Source organism: Acomys minous, assembly GCF_964271855.1.
Source record: "Acomys minous genome assembly, chromosome: 3".
Classification (NCBI taxonomy): domain Eukaryota; kingdom Metazoa; phylum Chordata; class Mammalia; order Rodentia; family Muridae; genus Acomys; species Acomys minous.
The window spans coordinates 48,508,589-48,522,618 of NC_140485.1; the positions used below are offsets into that span (position 1 = coordinate 48,508,589).

Sequence of the window (14,030 nt, forward strand, 5' to 3'; positions counted from 1 at the left end):
TGTATGGTTTTAACTCCTTTGTTGAATTCAAGTGCCCATAGGTGTGTCAGTTTATTCTGGGTCATCAATTCAATTGAATTGATTAACGAGTCTATTTCTATGTCAATACCATGCATTTTCTATTACTATTGCTGTGTAATATAGCTTGAAGTCAGGGATGGAGATACCTCTAGAATTTCTTTTATTGCATAGGATTGTCTTAGCTACTCTGTTTTGTCTTCCTTTTTTGTTGTTTTCCAATATGAATTTTAGAATTGTTCTTTCAAGCTCTGCAAAGAAGGTGTTTGTGTTTTGATGAATATTTCATTGAATCTGCACACTGCTTTTGGTAAGATGGTCATGTTTACTATATTATTTCTACTAATCCACAAGCATGTAGCATCTTTCCATCTTCTCATATCTTCTTAAATTTCTTCCTTCAGAGACCTGAAGTTCTTGTCATACATGTCTTTGACTTTCTTGGTTAGAGTTACACCAAGATACTTTATATTATGTTTGTCTATTGAGAAGGATGTTATTTCCCTAACTTATTTGTCAGCCAGTTCATCATATTATTCAGGAAGGCTACTGATTTTTTAAAAATTAATCTTGTATCTAGATACTTTGTTAAAGGTGTTTTAAAAGCTATAGTGATTTTGGTGGTATTTTTGAGGTTACATATGTATGTTATCATATCATTTTTGAATAGTAATATTTGACTTCCTCCTTCCAATTTTTATCCAATTCATCTCCTTTCATTATTTTATTGTTATAGCTAGAACTTCAAATACTGTATTGAAGAGATATAGCAAGAATGGGCAGTCTTGTCTCTTATTTTAGTGGAATTTCTTTGAGTTTCACTCCATTTAATTTGATGTTAGCTATTACCTTGCTGTGTATAGCCTTTATTATGTTTAGGTTTGGGCCTTGTATCTGTGATCTCTCTAAGACTTTCATCATGAAGGCATGTTGGATTTTTTCCAATGCCTTTTCAGCATCTAATGAAATGTTCATGTGATTTTGTCTTTCGGCTTGTTTATATAGTGTATTATATTGATGGATTTCTGTATGTTGAACTATCCCTGCATCCCTTGGATGAGCCCTACTTGGTCATGGTGAATCATATTTGATTTGTTCCTGGATTTAGTTGCAAATATTTTATTATTTTTGCATCAATGTTCACAAGTGAAAGTAATCTTCAATTATGTTTATTTGTTGAGTCTTTGGGTGGATTAGTTATTAGAATGACTATGGCTTCATGGAATTAGTTTGGAAAAGTTCCTTCTGTTTCTATTTTGTGAATATTTTGAGTATTGGCATTTGGTCATCTTTTTAAGTCTGGTAGAATTCTGCACTGAGACCATCTGGCCCTGGCCTTTTTTGGTTGTGAGCCTTTTAATGACTGCTTCTATTTTCTTAGGGGTTATAAGACTATTTAAATTGAGTTGGTCAAACAGTTCTTAATAGGGAAAAAAACGAAAAAAAAGGAATGGAATTAAATCCCCTGAAGGCTGCTGCAAAACAGACACATATGTTACTCAAGGAAGGAACAGATTATACAAGAGACATGATGTTTTGGCATGGATTTTATTTACATAATTTTTAAAATTTCAAAAATTTGGAAAATTGCAGTGGCACAACACTTAATAATATTTGCAGATTCCAGAAGCAAGATTTTATTCCTAACACCCACATAGTAAGCTTACAACTATCTATAGCTTCAGTCCCTTTGGCATCAGACATACACATGGTAAAGACATGTGTGCAAGCAAAATATTTACGTACATAAAAAAATTAATTAAAAAATAAAAACCTCAGAAATTCAGTAGTCACCAGTTAAAACTGAGACCCTGACCTTAGTAGAACTTTATCAAAATAAGACATACATACTAATGACTAATAGACAGATGAAAGTGTATTCAATAGTATTAAGAATCTGTTAAATGATAGTCTAAACCACAAGGATGCGTATCATCCTATAAGCATGACAATTATCAAAAAGTAAGAAACACAGGCTCATGTATAAAGAAAATGAAACTCTTGTAAAATCTTGGTTGTGATATAATTATCACAGCGATCATGTAAAGCAGTATGGAAATTTTAACAAAATAGAAACAGTAGTATCACAGGATACAGCAACATAAATTGACTTAATGTGTTAAACAAATATCAGTAACCAATGAACTATAGATCTATTCATGATAGCTGAGAAATGTAAATGATCAGAATTTCCCCCAAGTGATGAATAGATATAGAAATTATTATACTTACAAAGATGGGATGATATTCACACATACATAATTGAAATGTGCCGGTTACCACAACGTAGAGAGAACTGGAGATTACTATGAGGAATGAAATAAGGCAGGTAAAGAAACATAAATACTGTAGTATCCCCTTTATACACAGACTCCAAAAAGACTGAACCTATAGAAAGTGAAAATAGAATGATCCTGAGCAGAGGATAGATATAACAATAGAGAGGAAAGAAGTATATGGAGTTATACTTATGGAGAAGCAAGACTGCCCAATTTGTTATTACATGGTATGTATACGTAAAGTATGAATATGCTATGTATTTTAAATGCGAAGAATCGTAATTGTTTGGTGAGATAGTTACCATTTCAAGCATATAAAAAGCATGTGTGCATTAAACATATCACAAAGCATATATTATTATGTGTAATTTTTATGTTGAATTTCAACTAAAGACAAATTAAGAAAAATTAAAACTAAATTCTCATTATTTTTATTAAAATATTTTACTGTTAAAGATACAAAAGACTCTATCTCGACCTAAAAATATCTTAATCCCTGAACAATTAAACTTCATTGTAAACTTCATCTCCATCAGAGACTTGAGAAGGAATAAACTTGAACACATGCGTATTCTCGGAGCTCAGTATAGTAGCTTTCCAAATAAGAAGATGAAAGCGACAGTTTTTTAGTCACTCCAAACTCTCTATTATGTTGGAGCATCTTCTTCAGCCTTCTGGCCAAATATATCTGACAGACATATTTACAAGGTAGGTACTACTGATGACTTGCTTATCGAGTTTGGCCGTCAACTCTGCCTGCATCCAAGCTTGCTCCTTTTAAGCAGAATTCTGTCTGTGGTAGAAATGAGGACATTTTGCCAAGTACCTTGTTTGCCACATTTGAAGCCATCTCCATAAGGAGGTTCTTTGTTGCTCATCATCCTCTTTGAAGTAGGCTGGGTGTTGCCAGGGGTTAACCTGTCTCATTGTCAGTGAATCTTTAAAATAATGAAAACAATTTAAATGCCATATTCTGCATGTCTCTGAGGTTTCTGAAGACCTTATCTAAGTATCCTATCTTATCTTTCTATAGAATTATATTGATCTGCAGCACCTGAGATGTATATTCTTGTAATAACAGTAGACTGGGGATTTACAAGATCTTGATTTGATTTCCTAACAATTAACCTCTGTAATTTATTTATCCTAAACAGTGAGCATTAGCACTTTCAAAATATCAGAATTAAATCTTGAATTTTAATTTAGTTAAGTGGGTACAGTACCTCATATTTGATTATAAATATTTATATATAATTTGTGTGAAGAATAAACATACATTTGAAATATGGAACACTGTATCTAGAATTAAACTTATTTTGCATCTATATACAAAATTCTATACCAGTGAATTTGAGATGATATTGTGAGTGACAATTGAGGAATTAAGTTGAGGAACAGATTCACTAATCTACTTTTTGTTCTATCTTCACTATATATTTCTTAATTACCCCTTCTTTCTTTTCAACCACATCTCCAACCCTAAGAATTTAAGATAAGGGAAAAGAGAGGCATCACTGAGTCTAACCTTGTTTTCTTTCTTTCTTTCTTTCTTTCTTTCTTTCTTTCTTTCTTTTTTTTTGTTTTTGAAACCTGAAGCAAGGATATTTATTTCTCACACTGCTGTGACTGCTAGGAGACAGGGAGCTTCTCCCAAGCTTCATTGCACGGTCTGTTTTTCTTTTTCTTTTTATTTATTTATTTGTTTTTATTTTTATTTTTTTAATTTTTATTAATTTATTCATATTCATCTCAATTGTTAGCCCATCCCTTTTATCCTCCCATTCTTCCCTCCCTCCCATTTTCCCCTTATTCCCCTCCCCTATGACTATTCCTGAGGGGGATTACCTCCCCCTGTATATGCTCATAGGGTATCAAGTCTCTCCTTGGTGACCTATTATCCTTCCTCTGAGTGCCACCAGGCATCCCCATTCAAGGGACATGGCCCAATATGGTGCACCAAAGTTTGTGTGAAAGTCAGATCTCCTTCTCCACTTAACAGTGGAGAATGTCCTGTCCATCGGCTAGACTGGTTAGGGGTTTGAAGTTTACTGCCTATATTTTCCTTGGCTGGTGCCATAGTGGGAGGAGGACCCCAGGGCCCAGACTCGCCTGTAGTTTTCCAGGACCCACTGGATCCTTCTATTTCCTCATTCTCCCAGGTTTCTCACACCTAAAGTCTCAATAGGATGTCCTCCCCTCTGATCCACTTTCCTGGTAGGTAAAGATTTCATGGGGACATACCCCTTGGACTAGTGTCTTGATATAAGTGAGTATATACCATTTGACTCTTTTTGCTTCTGGGTGAACTCACTCATTATGATAATTTCTAGTTCAATCCATTTGTCCACAAATTTTGGGAATTCCTTGTTTTTAATAGCTGAGTAGTATTCCATAGTGTAAATGTACCACAGTTTCTTTATCCATTCTTCTACTGAGGGACACATAGGCTGTTTCCATATTCTGGCTATTATGAATAAGGCAGCTATGAACATGGTTGAGCATATGTCCCTGTTGTTTGGTAGTGCATCTTCTGGGTATATTCCAAGGAGTGGAATAGCTGGGTCTTGAGGAAGCCCTATTCCCATTTTTCTAGGAAAGCGCCAGATAGATTTCCAAAGTGGTTGTGCTAGTTTGCATTCCCACCACAATGAAGGAGTGTTCCTCTCTCTCCACATCCTCGCCAGCAAGTGATGTCAGTTGAGTTATTGATCTTAGCCATTTTGATGGGTGTAAGATGGAATCTCAGTGTCGTTTTGATTTGCATTTCTCTGATGACTAAGGAGGTCAAGCATTTCTTTAAGTGTTTCTCAGCCATTTGATATTCCTCTGTTGAGAATTCTCTGTTTAGTTCTGAGACCCATTTCTCTATTGGGTTATTTGGTTTGGTGGTGTTTAATTTCTTGAGTTCTTTATATATTTTGGATATTAGACCTTTGTCAGATGTAGGGTTGGTGAAGATCTTTTCCCAGTCTGTAGGCTGTTGCTTTGTTCTACTGACAGTGTCACCTGCCTTACAGAAGCTTCTCAGTCTCATGAGGTCCCATTTATTAATTGTTGACAGTAATGCCTGGGCTGTTGGTGTTCTGTTCAGGAAGTTGTCTCCTGTGCGTATGTGTTCCAGACTCTTCCCTACTTTTTCCTCTAACTGGGTTAATGTCTGTGGTTTTAGGTTGAGGTCTTTAATCCACTTGGACTTGAGTTTCGCGCATGGTGACAAATAGGGGTCTAATTGCATTTTTCTACATGTAGACATCCAGTTAGACCAGCACCATTTGTTGAAGATGCTACCCTTTTTCCATTGAATGGATTTGGCTTCTTTGTCAAAAATCAAGTGACCAAATGTGTGTGGATTCATCTCTGGGTCTTCAGTTCGATTCCCTTGATCCACTAGCCTGTTGCTGTGCCAGTACCATGCTGTTTTAATTACTGTTGCTCTATAGTACAACTTGAGATCAGGTATGGAGATTCCTCCAGGGGATCTTTTATTGTATAGGATTGTTTTTGCTATTCTGGGCTTTTTGTTTCTCCATATGAAGTTGAGAATTGTTCTTTCAATATGTTTTTCTTTCTTAATAATAACAATAATAACTTGTAATTGATAATAACCCATTATAGCCCAAAAAAGCCATAAAAAACATAGCTAACCCACCTAAAGGAAATGAGGCATCATTCTCTTCCCTGACCCCCCTTAAAAGGAAATGGGGCATCATTCTCTTAATGTTTCTTCCAGCTGATTTGGAACAAATGACACCTTTGTAGGGTCACAAATAAAATTGGGAAATTGTTAAACAAGTAAGAATTGCATTTGTGGTCCAGTTTCTAAATGTTGAGAAGTTCCAGGCTACTTAGAGTCCTGTGTGGGGACAGTATGAAATGCTTGGCCAATTGGGATTGGAAGGTTTCTTTGAAAGTGTCCTGGGAGCTGTCTTGTTCTGATGAGGAACAGCAATTGAAGCACTAGGTGCTGGAACATGAAGGATACAGGATGTCAGTGTCCATGATGCTGAGATGAATGCATCCTGTCAGGCTTTAAGTTGATAATCACAAGATGTGATGGAAATTGATTTATACTCAGAATTTTAGATGCACCAGATAGGAAATATGTTTTCTTCAAGGCTGTGGAACACAAATACAGACACTAAAAACATAACACTTATATAATTCCTGATTGTTTCATGATTCTTCCTGCTATAAGTAGTTCAGTGTCTATACGTGTAATGATATAAATGTATATGTAAAAAGTAAAAAAATTAATTTAAAAATAAATAAAGTTGCAAAAACCTAGAATACAATACGTTTTATAACTTATAAAATTAAGAATGTCTACAAAGGATACCGACAGTTACTTGATACAGTAATCTATATGAAAGTACATTTTTCCTTACAAAACATTCATATACCATTGCCCAGACGTTTATCCATTCGTTCTCCTATGGATTAGAGATTGAATGTTCAACAGTCCACTGACTCCATGGTGTTTTGTTTAAACTTTATCATCAACAAATGACTATCCAAAAATTGTCCCCAGAAATCTTCAGAATCAAGACAGGTAGCTGTGTGCTAAATGAATGTATGACTGTGAGCATTTCAGTAAGTAGAATTAATGTATCTTTTTTACTCAACTACTGCAGCATGCTTAGTTGTATTCCATTTTCTATAACAAAGCAACAGCTAAAACAATTATTTTCATGACCATTATGGGCAATATATAACTACAAACTTGGTTCTCAAAGTATATAAATGACATGTGTTTCTTGAGAACAAATACAAATTTAAATTTTATAATTATGTTTGTATAGATCAAGCTAAGTTAATAATTTTCAGTATAATATAATTCTCCAAAATTGATTTAGAATGTAGTTACTTGGAATTCCGTTAAGTGAAACGTGATGTAAGATGATCTAATGGCATATGCCTTATGCTTACTTTATACTGCTAAAAAGAATCTTTAGAGATACTTTTTTTTAGAGTTACTTTAACACTTATTAAAATTTATGTTGTGTTTGAAGGGACAGATGATGCAAAATCTCTTTAAAAATATGGGTACTTCTCATTTTCAAAACATTTGTGTTACAAATGTTAATTTAGACTCTGACTCCAAAATCTTGAGTATCCTCTTCAATGATGTATGCCAATTCTGTTCTACCATTTAAATGACTCAGAGGAAAATTATGGCCACAAAAGTCAAGTGAAAGGCTTAAATAGGGCTTTCACTCAGTAAGAATATATTGAAGGCAGAAAGGCAAGAATTAAAAAATAAATAAAAATTATTAGTAGTAGCATTATGCTGTTATTGAGTACAGCAAAAATATTACAAACTGTCATGAGTTCAAAAGTGCAGAATAGCTAACCTATTGAAATAGTTCACCATAATAATGTATGACAAATTCACTTTCTAACCATTCTGGTATCAGATGTTCAGGTTAGCTTGACTCTAAACTCTGCTTAGTGATCCATTGAGACAAAACTCAGTTGTTGGCTTCCTGCATGGAGGATCTGCAGGATTCTTTGTTTTTTAAAAAGTTGTGGCTCTTGAAAAAGTACCCTTCTTTGTGACTCTAAGGATAGTCGTTTTACTCCCTTGCCATCTGTTAAGGAGCAGACCTCTCTGCTCATTAGGTCACCTGCTTGACCTGATTGTAGGAAGTGTTCTCTGGTTTTAAACACTCATGTGATTCAACTAGATTCATGCAGATGACTAAATATATGTCCCAGATATTCATATCTCTAAAATTAATTGTGTCTGTAAAGCCTTTATTTGAGAGGCAAAACTACAATACTGACCCAGAAGGGCAAATATGATGAAGGTTTAAATGCTATTCAAGTAATTAAGTGCTGTAGGACACTGAGAACAGGGATGGGCATGTTGCTAAGGAAACACTGGGGAAGCTTGAGAGAGAGAGAGTCTTCATTTTTACAAAAGACAGCAGAATCTCATTGAGAGTCCAGAAACTACACAACATGAAGACAATTCACCTTTTCACTCAAAGGACAGAAAGTAGCCATCATGGGCTAGGTCCTGGGCAACATATTAGAAATTACTATGAATTTCATATTAAAGAAAAATTCTCTTTATGCTGAGAAAAATTGAAAATCAAGAAAAAGTAAATAAATGAAAAAGAGCTGAAAAATTTCTCTCCATATAATTTGCTACTTTTTTTCCTCTGTTGTCTGCTTCATATAAAAAAGCTTTAAAATAGAACAAAAATAATCGGTTGATAAACAGCTCTCCAACAGAGTACGTAGGGACATTTGCAGAACATTAGGGAGAGAAGCAAGATCAAGGGAGAATGGAAATAATGTAATCTGGTGTCAATTAAAAACATGTTTTAAAACAACATGCTTTTATAATATGAAAAATAAATTTACAGAAGTTAACAATTTAATAGTGGTTGGGTGACAGTTTCAGAGGTCTCGTCCATCGTAATCATGGCTGGGAGCAGGGCAGCATGCTGGAGGAGGAGGACAGAGTTCTATACCATGATCTGAGGGCATCAGAAGGAGATTGTGTGCCACAGTGGGCACAGCTGAAGCCTAGTAGACCCTCAAAGCTCTCCCCCATGTGACACACTTCCTCTAACAAGACCACACCTCCTAGTAATGCCATTTTTTATGATCCAACAATTCAAAATATATGAGTCTGAGGCGTCATTCCTATCCAAATCTGTACAGCATTTTTTTTTAACAGTAAAGCAATTGCCTCAGTCTATAATTTTGTCATGACTGGATACATTTTAATCCTCTAGTTTGCTCCTTGGGTGAGTCTCTTAGTAACATAGCACAAGCTAACTGAAAATCTGCTTACTAAGAGGAGACAAAATCTAAACTCTTTACTGAACAGGGTACTTACAGTGTTTTACATTTGGATCCGTTGCTGTTTCTATTGATTCATAGTTATTGGAAAACCCTTTAGCTTATAGGCATGCATGGCCATGGAATACATCAAAATTCTTGAGGGATATTATTTACCCACATGCTGTTTAACATTATTTTCTTGATAGTGTTTAGCATTTTCTATTGGAAATCTCAATAAAAATAAAACAATAATAACTATCTTCAATTAGAGACAAGGAGACAAAAGTATATTTCAGAAAGTAAACTTTATAAAATAAGAAAGTTCTCCATATAACTTTTTTGTATATATTTATGTATTAATTTTAGTTTATTTTTTATTTAATACATTTATTCAGATTACATCTCTGTTGTTATTCCATCCCTTGTATCCTCCTGTTCCTCCCTCCCTCCCAATTTCACCCTAATCCTCTGCCCTATGTCTGTGACCAAGGAGGATCTTCTCCCCCACTATATGATCACATGCTAGCAAGTCTCATCTTGGTAGCCTGCTTATTCTTTCTCTGAGTGCCACCAGGCCTTCCCCCCAAGGGGAAATGGTCATATATGGGGCACCTGAATTCATATCCGAGTCAGTCCCCACTCTCCAGTCAACTGTGGAGAATGTCTTGTCCATTGGCTAGATCTGATAAGGGGATCGATGTTTACTGCAAGTATTGTCCTTGGATGGTCTAGTAGTTTGCACAGAATTCTTGGGCCCAGATCTACTTATCATGATGTTCTTCTTGTTGGTTTCTAGGACCCTCTGGATCCTTCTGTTTCCACATTCTCCTGTACTTCTTTCACCTAGAGACTCAATAGGATCTCCTCACAACTATCCCAATATTCTGGTAAGTGAAGACTTTCATGTGACATGCCTCTTGGCGTGGTATCCCATTATAAGTAAGTATATATCATGTGAGTCTTTCTGCTTCTGGGTTAACTCACTCAGTATGATCATTTCTAGTTCCTTCCATTTGTCCACAAGTTTCAGGATTTCCTTTTTTTTTTTTTTTTTTTTTTTTTTTAATCTGAGTAGTATTCCATAGTGTAAATGTACCACAGTTTCTTTATCCATTCTTTGACTGAGGGACATTTAGATTGTTTCCAGGTTCTGGCAATTATTAATGAGGCCACTATGAACAAGGTTGAGCATATATCTTTGGTGTGTGGTGAAGCATCTTCTGGGTATATTCTAAGGAGTGTAATAGCTGGGTCTTAAGGAAGCCCTATATGGGATATGGAGCCATCTCATATAACTTAACTAGTTGAACTGTATGATAAAAAATCATCAAAAGCCAAGGAATAATTATTGTGAAATGTCATATGTTAGCTAGAAGCTTAGAAACAGACTATTTGTTGATGGAAAATATTCAGGAAAAACAAATGAATAAAACTGTAATACGTCTTAAGTCAAAAAATAAAATATTTCAGGATTTTTTGGGAGTCATAGTTTTAAGACCTGGGTCAAGTTCAAGTGATTGATATAATTCTTCTTAATATGTGGGCAAGAATGCAGCACCCTAGCAGTTCAATATTATAGTTTCATAGACACTAATTCATTATGCTATAGATAACAGCTTTCTTTACCACATACTGACATTTTAAATTGCAAGAGTCTTTAAATGATGTAGTTAATTAACAAAAAGAACACATGAGTGATTCATAAGAAGAGTGAAATACGTATGAATAAGGTCTCCTTTGACTACAGGTCTATAGGTATACTGCAGGGTGCAGAGGACCTAACTCAGGTAACAGCAGTAGAGTGCAAGCATGGCTGTGTAGTAGATTCACATGATATAATTTGAAGACTCCAATGAACCTTAATAAACACGATGCCATTGAAATCACATTGAAGAATAAATTTTATTCTTCACTTTCGAACTTTTTAAAAGTTTTAAAAAATCATTAGTTGACACTGATGTACTGTATCCCTTGGGACACACTGTGGTAAAGGGAAAAATAAATATAACTATAGAAACTCCCCTGAGTATATTTGTCTTAGGCTATACAGAATTCCAAGAGCTTGTAAATAAAAAATGATACTTGATTTGAAATGTGAAACGAATAAGAAAATGTCTAACAATTGTCCAACAAAGACTCCGAAAGACATTACCATATTCTGCTAGGTATCAGTACAGATAATTGGCTATGGCTAGTGTTCCAATATTCCCAGACTCTAGGATAGAGAAACTTTAGTAGTTCGATTCATAAGGACCCACCTGAAATTGTATTTTGTATAAGGCAGTATCAATAATAGTAACTAATAAAATATATAAAATCACTTTATATAAAAGAAAATAATTCTAGGTACATAGACACGACTATGTATGACAAGCCATGATAAAACTGGTTATTAGCTTCATAGATGCATACGTAGCACTTGTTGAATAGAAACCAGTAGAAAATGGAATTGTTTTAAATAGCACATTATCTAACAGGCGCCCATAGACTAAGTTTAAATATCTGCTTTTGGTGTATTTGGTTTTGTTCGTATTGGTTTGGGGATTTCTAAATCTGGAATATTTTGTTCATACTTTTTCAGCAATTTATGAACAATACTAGAAGACTACTGGCTAGATATCTGGCCAAAAAAAAAAAAAACACCATATTTAGGAGGCACTGACAGGCTGAAGGGACTCTTTCTATACAGCACACTAACTCAGACATACTCATATGGCTGCTGGCCTCTTAAATCCTAGGACTACATTTTATTTGTTTTTTAAAATTTTATTAATTTATTCATATTACATCTCAATGGTTACATTTTAACTCACAACTTCTCCCAACTTTAATACAGGAATACCAAGCAGAACCCAAGATATAGAAAAATAAATTGTACATTTTTATTTAATGAGCTACAAATTAACATTGTAAACATCTTTACATATATTGCCTGAAAATATGTTTTACACTCATACATTTCTTATCACTCTTTTGTTTCCACGTTTATCATAGCATGAAGATGACTTGCTATAATTCTTTGTTCTCCTTTTAAAAAAAATAAACATCTGCTTCTTTTCACATAGATTATCGCTTCGAATCTCTCAGAAACACCTTTTTGTTGTATTGTGGGGCGGTCTTCTCCTGAGACTCAGTATGCACATGGCAAAGTTATGATCCACAAAGGATAAGTTCGAAGCACATTTCTCAGTCACTTATCTTTTTATAGTCTGTTTTCCCCCAATAGTCACTAAATAATTGAATCAAAAAATGTCTAATAAACCACATCCATTTGGAAGAAGTACTGTGTTAAAACATCACATGTTTTCTTTACTGTATTAATTTCTCCATGCATGGAGCTGGTAAATTTTGATCCAGGCAATGCCATTATTACCTGTTTTTGTTTCGTTTGTTTTTGTTCTTTTATTTGTTTGTTTGGTAACAAATAACATGCTAAAATACAAATACCCAAAATATAGTTTTACATAATTTTAGGAAAAAGTAGAATAATGAATATATTCAGGAGTAAGCCTGGTGGTACATGCCACTCAATGTGCAGACAGCCTCTCAAATTATATCCAGTAATCCCTGATTCCTGGTTTTTGAATATGGGTGTACTGTTGTACTTTTGTGGATAAGCTGGAAATGATAGACTTATCTTTATCAACTCTCTATCTTTCTATCTCTTTTCATATTTATCTGTGTATATGTGTACAGTGGTGTGTGTGTGTGTGTGTGTGTGTGTGTGTGTGTGTGTGTGTGTGTAGATATATGTGCACATGTCATTGTCCTTGTTCAGGCATTGCTTACTTGTACTGAAATAGAATCCCTCACTAGCTTAGAATTTGCCAACTTAGCAAAACTATCTGGCTAGGGAAACCAGAAGGCCCACCAGGCTCTGCCAATTATTCAGGTAATTTAAGTGCATATACCACGTCCATTTTTTACATGATTTCTGAGCATCAAAATCAAATCCTCATGTTTGCAAGTTACTTTGCTTGCTATCTTTGTGTCCCCATGACTAACTTATAACAAACAGTTACACTGCATAAGTGATGGGATGTCAGTTGTGATGTTAGCATAGCAAAGGACCTTGGCTTCCATCTTCCATCATGTATTTTACTCTTTTGTCTGTTTTGATAGTGATCATACATTCAGGAAGTGAAGTGAGCAACTAGGGAGAAACTGAGTGGAGTCTTATGCATGAGTGGAGGATGGATCAAAAGAGCCAGAGAGGTAAGGACACCACAAAAATATCTCCGACATCAACTAACCTGGGTCCATGGAGCTCACAGAGACTAAGACGCCAAACAGAGAGCATCCACTGGACAGACCTACCAAACCCACTTCCAACCCCCAACTCTCTGCTGTACACATATGTAACAGAAGTATGGCTTTGTCCTCATGTGAGACTTCTAATGCTGAAGTAGTGGCTGTCTCTGACCCTGTTGCCTGTCATTGGATCTCTTTCCCCTAACGAGAATGCCTTTTCTAGCCTCAATCAAAGAAGATGAACCCACTCATACTTAATTTACTAATGCAGGTTGATATCAATGGGAGATCCCCCCTTGTCTAAGAAGAAAGGGAGGAGGGCATAGTTCCAACTGAGACATAAAGTAAATAATTTAATTAATGAAAAAAAGGACTCAGGGTAATTTGCTATGTCACAATAAATTAATAATATACTATTTATTGTAACTGTAACTATTGAAAATATTAGAATCATTATTATCTAAACCTTTATGTTATATACTTTGAATTCTAGTCAGAATTGCATTAAAAGTGCCAGGTTAGTATTCAAACACATATGAGTTTTACCCCTATTTTCATATTTTACTTTATATATTCATATATTTAAGTATTTCTAAAACATAGCTTACATAATATATCTAAATCAATATGGAATATATGTATATGTTACAAACACATTATGTGCATACACTTATATCTATTCATAAA

General features: G+C 34.8%; 1 long non-coding RNA gene across 2 annotated transcripts; it reads left to right on the forward strand.

The window, feature by feature from the left end:
- The first annotated feature begins 5,692 nt into the window (after window positions 1–5,692).
- LOC311593561 lies at window positions 5,693–13,676 on the forward strand. 2 transcript variants are annotated; one of them, XR_014777756.1, is made up of 3 exons: window positions 5,693–5,753; window positions 9,889–9,979; window positions 13,215–13,676. It is a non-coding gene; the product is annotated as an uncharacterized lncRNA (long non-coding RNA). The 2 variants fall into 2 exon arrangements; XR_014777757.1 differs by lacking the exon at window positions 5,693–5,753 and adding an exon at window positions 6,701–6,887.
- The last annotated feature ends 354 nt before the right edge of the window (window positions 13,677–14,030 follow it).